Raw genomic sequence first — 7409 nt, forward strand, 5'->3', positions numbered from 1 at the left:
TTCCTTAGCCTCAGTGTACCCCTCCTGTGCACAATGAGTAATGTTAGTGCCTTTCTCCTGGGGCAGTACTAAAATGACATCATACCACAGGGCAAGCATGGTGCCTGGCACTTAGATGCTCAAAATGCGGGCCTCGGTGTGTGCCTGTCCCTTTACCCAAACACCTTTCCCTGCAGCCCTCACAGGGCTCCTTTATAAAGTAACGGAACATTTGGGCCACAGAAAAGGGCCTCAAGAATATACTATGATGAACAAAGACATCAGTTTAAGATGAAACCAACCAGTGAATCCCTCTGCCTGCCCCTTTCCAGGAGACCCCACCCCCGGCAGCTGCTTGTCACTCAGACCAGAGCTCAGTGCCACTTTTTCCCAGGAGCCCTCCCTGACCCACCCGAGTTGCCCCTCACTTCCAGCCAGGCGGCTCGCCTCACCTGCCATGTGCCAAGCTTTGTCAACCTCGCGTCGTCCTCTCCCTTGCGCTGTGAGCACCACCAGGGCACAAACAGTGTCACGTGGTCCTCAGGTGCTCACAGTGCCCTGGAGGGGTCCTGGCACGCAGTGGGCGGTCAGTAAACCTCTACCAAAGCAAAGAGCCTCTAGGTGGTGTTGGTGCACGTTGGTTGCCACCGGGGGGCAATAGTGAGCTGCAAACCCCAGTGGCAACACCTAAAGCTTTTCATACGGTGGGAACGGCAGCCAGGGATCCAGAGGGCTTGGGCAGGAGGAAGGCATCCTAGAGTCCTTGGTAAATCTCGCCTGTCCAGGATTCATCCAGGATTGGCAAGTTCATTGTTTACTGTGAAAACTTTCCAAGGTAGAATCCATATTACTGGCTTTTCCTTCTGCCTCAGGCTCCAATACAACTCAGCACTGTTACTGATTCTTTGCTTAAGATTTCAATATTTTGTGCGTGGGTGGTTTTTTTTTTTTTTTTTCACAGTCATTGTGCTTTTTAAAAATATTGCATTAAAGTATTTATCTTGGTTACTGAGCTTTTTGGTGCCCTCTTTTGCTTTCAAGCCTCACCCTAGTGTTGGCTCTCGTAGGACACGGGATTTAAAATGCATCAAGCAATACTAAGAGATAGGGAGACAGCTCCATATCTGCTCATTACCTACCCAGGCGGTTCCCTTCCCCAATCACAGGAACCCACTGTCCATGGTTTCTTGTGAGTACTTCCAGAGTTTCTTTTCAGAAACTTCTTACCCCCTCTCCTCTCTTTTACCCAAAACATAGCATATCCTATAGTCGGAAATGCATCTTTTTTTTTTCACTGAACAACAGACCTGCAGACCGACCTCCCTTTATCGTCAACACCTCCTCATTCCTTCTACTCCTATCTCAGCGTTGGTTTCACTGACCCTTTTTGATTAACATCTGGGGTTTTCCCAGTCTCTATTTTTGCAAGCAAGAAATACCCTTGTGTACCACTTCCCATGAGTATGGGCATCCTACCTGTAGGAAAAATTCCTGGAAGCAGGATCGCTGAGTCTTAGCTGGGGGGGGGGGGGGGGACAGAATTCAGCTCAAAAGGGTTTAACAACAACTGCAATCAAGGGGTTGATGTCAGGGATGTGAGCGGGGCAGGGGGATTGGAGAAGCAAATTATATCCAATGGTTTTTTTTTTTTTTTTTTTTCTAATTAAAAAAAAAACGTTTACTTAGGAGAGACAGATTGCCAGTGGGACAGGGGCAGACAGCGAGAGGGAGGCACGGAATCTGAAGCAGGTTCCAGGCTCTGAGCTGTCAGCACAGAGCCCGACATGAGACTTGAACTCACAAACTGTGAGAGCACGACCTGAGCTGAAGTCAGATGCTCAACCAACTGAGCCACACAGGCATTCCTCAAATGTATTTTCTACAGCTGCTGTAACAACCACAAACTTAGCGCCTTCAACACAAATTTATTATCTTAGAGTTCGGCAGCCCAGAAGTCTGACACGAGTGTCACCGGGTTAAAACTAAGACATTGGCAAAGCTACGATCCTTCTGAAAACTCGGGGTAGGATCCATTTCCTTGCCCTGTCCAGTTTCTAGAGGCTGCCCACAGTCCTTGGCTTGGGGCCTGACGCCATCTTCAAAGATGGTGAAAATAATTCAGACTCTCACATCACATCACTCCGACTTCTTTTTTTTTTTAAACTTATTTATTTTGAAAGTGGGGGGCGGGGGCAGAGAGAGAGAGAGAGACAGAGAGAGAATCCCAAGCAGGCTCCACACTGTCAGCGTGGAGCCCAATGCGGGGCTTGAACTCATGCACTGTGAGATCATGACCCGAGCCAAAACCAAGAGTCAGCCACTTAACTGGTTGAGCCACCCAGGCGCCCCTCTGATTTCTTTTTCTGCCTCCCCCTTCCACTTTTAAGGATCCTTGTGATGACCTTGAACCCAACAGGATAATCTCCTTACCTTAAGGTCAACTGATTAGCATCTTCAATTTCCGCCTGCAGACTAGTAACGCTCCTTGTTATGCTTCTCCCTAACGAAGCCTGACATGTTCACAGATTCCAAGGATTAGTTCATATGCTACACGGACACCTTTGGAAGTCTTTTATTCTGCCCACCACAGGGAGGCACCACATCCTAGGCTCAAGGGTATGTGCGGGAAACAGAATTAGCAGAACTCACCGAGATCTGGAGCCATGAAGAAAGTGCTCTTTGCAGAATGTGTGGTCACAGAGACACAGCACAGCCACTGCCCAAACTGTGACCAGGCAGGGAGGGAGCAAGGGAACAGATATCCCTCCTTGGAGTCCTACTTATGGTCTCCGGCCAGGCTCCCCCATTGGTAGAACCCACCAGAAGCCAGGGACATGGAAGCTGGATGAAGCACTTTGTTCTCTTGTGGCCACAGAAGGAAGCCCTCTAGAAAAGCTGCTCTAAGGCAACAAACATCCTGGGGCCTGGGGACAGAGCCTAGAACAAGTTACTCCAGCCCCCATGCCCCTTACCTGCCTACCCACCAAGTGAAAAGCTGAGATTCTCCACTATATTTATGCTGTTTCTTTTTTCCTGAGTGGGCGTTTTGTTTCTTTATTAATTAGGATAAAATAAACATATGTAAAATTTCCCATTTTAACCACTTTTAAGCTCATGGTTCAGGGGCATTAAGTACATTCACGCTGCGGTGCAACCATCACCACCGCCCATGTCCAGAATTCCTTTTTCTTCCCAAACTGAAACGCTGTCCCCATCAAACACGTGTTCCCCTTCCCCCTCCACCTGCCCTTGGCTCCTACCATCTTCTTTCTCTATGACTCTGACTCCTCTAGGGATCTGGTATAAATTGGGATCATTTGTCTGTTGCGTCTGGCTTCCTGCACTTCACATAATGTTTTCAAGACTCGTTGACGTTGTAGGACGAAGCACGTGTCAAAGCTTCATTCCTTGTTATGACAATAATATTCCATCGTTCGGTTACGTTACATTTTGCGTATCCCTTCATCTGTTGATGGATACCTGGGTTGTTTCCATCTTTTGCCTAGCTGATGTTTTTAATTTCTACCCCCTTTCGAGTGCCTGAAATATTTCCTAATAAGCAGTTCTGGGGGGCACCTGGTTGGCTCAGTCGGTTAAGCGGCTCAGGTCACATGGTCTCACGGGCTTTTCAGCCCACGCCCCGAGCTGGGCTCCGTGCTGACAGCACGGAACATGCTCGGGATTTTCTCTTTCTCTCTCTCTCTGCCCCTGCTTGCGCTGTCTCTGTGTCTCTCTCTCAAAAATAAGTAAACATTTTATTTTATTTTTTTTTTTAATTTTTTTTTCAACGTTTTTTAATTTATTTTTGGGACAGAGAGAGACAGAGCATGAACGGGGGAGGGGCAGAGAGAGAGGGAGACACAGAATCGGAAACAGGCTCCAGGCTCCGAGCCGTCAGCCCAGAGCCTGACGTGGGGCTCGAACTCACGGACCGCGAGATCGTGACCTGGCTGAAGTCGGACGCTCAACCGACTGCGCCACCCAGGCGCCCCAATAAGTAAACATTTTAAAAATTTTCTGCAAAACAGATCTATATGCCGTAGAAAGGAAAGATCACCAAGTAATACCATTCGCTAAATGAAAAAGATAATAGCATTCACTCCACACCTGGTTCTAAGCTCTTACGTGTAGTAACTCATCTGGCATTCCTGACCTCTCTCTGAGTTTGAGACTCCAGTTAGCCCCATTTGGCAGAGGAGGAAACTGAGGCATGGAGATGTTAAGTGTCTGCCCGGGATCACACAGTGACCGAGCTGGGATTTGAACCCAGACCTTCTGGTTCCGGCCTTCCTGTGCGTTAACTCCTCCGTTTCCTCCCAAGACAAGCAGAGAATGTCTAGTTTCAGGCCACTGGTGGGACTTGACTAGACTCCTGTATTCACATGTGTGGCTGACAGGGTGTGACAATTCCTTGGAAGCGTTCCCAGAAAACTGACCAACCTAATGGCTGTTTGGGGGAAGGGGCTGACGGGTCCACAGATCCTCCAATTGAAAAGAACACAAAGATTCTAATTTAGTTCATCAATTCTTGGCTCTTCCCTGGTCTGCTGGGAGCTCCGGGAGGCCCCTCCCTGCAGACTCAGGGGAATCCCCCAGTGCTAACTTCCTCCTGAAAATCCGCTGGACACCGGTGACCAACTGTCTCAGGTCGTTCAGGACTGTCGCAGTTTTCACCGCGGAAGTCCCCAGCCTGGGAATCTCCCTTGGTCCTGGGTAAACCCCGGTGGTTGGTGTATGCTGTGATGGAGGAGTTTGAGAAGGAGGCCTTGGGCCCTGGGAGCGGTATCTGAGCCTTCCCTGGCGCTTCCGTGGCCTCTTTTTTTTTTTTTTTTTAATGTTTATTTGTTTATTTTGCAAGAGAGTGGGGGAGAGAGAATCTCCAGCAGGCTCCACGCTCTCAGTGCAGAGCCCAATGCGGGGCTTGATCCCAAGAACCCTGAGATCATGACCTGAGCCAAAGTCAATGGTCTGACACTTAACCCACCGAGCCACCCAGGCACCCCTAAAAATAAAATCTTAAAAATAAATAAATAAATACAGGGGCATCTGGGTGGTTCAGTGGGTTGGGCGTCCAACTTTGGCTCAGGTCGTGATCTCGTGGTTCCTGGGTTCGAGCCCCACGTCGGGCCCTGGGCTGACAGCTCAGAGCCTGGAGCCTGCTTCGGATTGTGTGTGTGTCTCTCTCTCTCTGTCCCTCCCCCACTTGCACTCTCTCTCAAAAATAAATAAACATTGGGGCGCCTGGGTGGCGCAGTCGGTTAAGCGTCCGACTTCAGCCAGGTCACGATCTCGCGGTCCGTGAGTTCGAGCCCCGCGTCAGGCTCTGGGCTGATGGCTCAGAGCCTGGAGCCTGTTTCCGCTTCTGTGCCTCCCTCTCTCTCTGCCCCTCCCCCGTTCGTGCTCTGTCTCTCTCTGTCCCAAAAATAAATAAAAAATAAATAAATAAATAAATAAACATTAAAAACATTAGAAATAAATAAATAAATAAATATAAATAAAAGAAACTGAGAGGGCTCCCTAAACTCTAAGCACTCAGCCCTGGGCCTGGCATCCAGTCTGGGCGAATGTGAGCTATTATTATGATTTATTCTTATTACCGGGGTTATTACCATCATTATGATCATTAGTCATAATAGTCACTTGCCATTTCCCATCCCTCCGGGGGTGCTGGACACCCAGTCCCGGGCTCACTCTGTGCTCTGTGGGCCAGCTCTGGGCCCAGTAGAGGCTGTCCCCCCCTCACTCAGCTGGCTGTTAAAGCATTTGGCACCTTGGGGCGCCTGGGTGGCTCAGTCGGTTAAGCGGCCGACTTCATCTCAGGTCATGATCTCGCGGTGCGTGAGTTCGAGCCCCGCGTCGGGCTCTGTGCTGACAGCTCAGAGCCTGGAGCCTGTTTCAGATTCTGTGTCTCCCTCTCTCTCTGCCCCTCCCCTGTTCACGCTCTGTCTCTCTCTGTCTCAAAAATAAATAAACGTTTAAAAAAAAAATTAAAAAAAAAAAAAAAAAAAAGCATTTGGCACCTTTGGCTTCCTGTCGCTGCACTCCCCGTGGCAGAGAGGAAGCTGAGGCCAGAAGGCCACGGTCAGCCCTTCCACAGCAAGCAGGACAGCAGGTCAGGCCCAATGGCTCCCTAGGCCATTCACCCTACCAGTTTCTTAGGCACCTACCGGGTGTCAGGCATAATTGCAGGTGCTGTGGGTGCAGTGGAGAACCACACGGACCCCTCCCCTGTGGAGCTGACCTTCTAGAGTGGAAGACAGGCGTGAAGATCAGTGCTCAAAGAAACTTCCAGTGAAATGTCAGATTGTCATAAAGATTGCAAAGAGGGGCGCCTGGGTGAGTCAGTCAGTTAAGCGTCCAAATCACCAGCGCAGGTCATGATCTCGCAGTTTGTGGGTTCAAGCTCCACATCAGGCTTCGAACACTGACAGTGTGGAGCCTGCTTGGGATCTTCTTTCTCTCTCTCTCTCTCTCTGTCCCTTCCCAGCTCTCACACACTCTCTCTCAAAATAAATAAATAAACATTTAAAAATAAATAAATTAGTGCCCCATTAAAAAAAAAAAAAAAAAAAAAGACTGCAAAAAGGGGCGCCCGGGTAGCTCAGTCAGTTAAGAATCAGACTCTTGATCTCAGCTCAAGTCAGGATCTCAAGGATCATGGGTTCAAGCCCCAAGTAGGGCTCTGGGCAGACAGTGTGGAGCCAGCTTGGGATTTTCTCTCTTCCTCTCTCTCTGCTCCTCCCTGCTTGCACATGCGCGTGCATGCACTCTCTCTCTCTCTCTCTCTCTCTCTCAAAAATAAATAAAAACTTGGGGGAAAAAAAGACTGGAAAGAAAAGTACAGCAGACAAAGGGACAGAAAGATGGGTTTGCTGATTTAGCACAAGGAGCTTCTGGGGAGGAGTGAGTGTTTATTTCTTGGGCTGGGTAGTTGACTTATTACTGTTGTTCTTTAAAACTGGACCCACAGGCGAAGCCCATGAAAGTTTTCTTTAATGCATGCTAAAGGAAAGCTTTCTCTACTTACAATACTTCTGATACCCAATATGTGGGTTTTCCACACCAAATAATTCTCCAGTTTTCTGTGGACACCAACTGGGAGGAACTTGATCAGATATCAAAAGTGGCTGATGACTTAAAGGATTCTTTGCTCAGACTGGACGGAACAGGCTGAAGATAGGCTCAGGCCAAGGTCAAGGACTAGTCGAAAAGAGTGCTCTGATTAGTTTGGTCAAGGAGAGGGTCTTTGTCACCTGTCTGTGCCTCAGTTTCTTGCTCTGAGAAATGGGGATGAGCCCCCAGTGGACTGCTGCCAGGACCAAATGAGATAATGCATGAAAACACTCGATGCACAGCCTTTTGAGTAAAGGACAGCGACTTGCTGTGTGTCCATTAGAACTCAGATAAGGTGGGGGGGGGGGCACCTGGGT

This window comes from Neofelis nebulosa, chromosome 4 (assembly GCF_028018385.1).
Source record: "Neofelis nebulosa isolate mNeoNeb1 chromosome 4, mNeoNeb1.pri, whole genome shotgun sequence".
Classification (NCBI taxonomy): domain Eukaryota; kingdom Metazoa; phylum Chordata; class Mammalia; order Carnivora; family Felidae; genus Neofelis; species Neofelis nebulosa.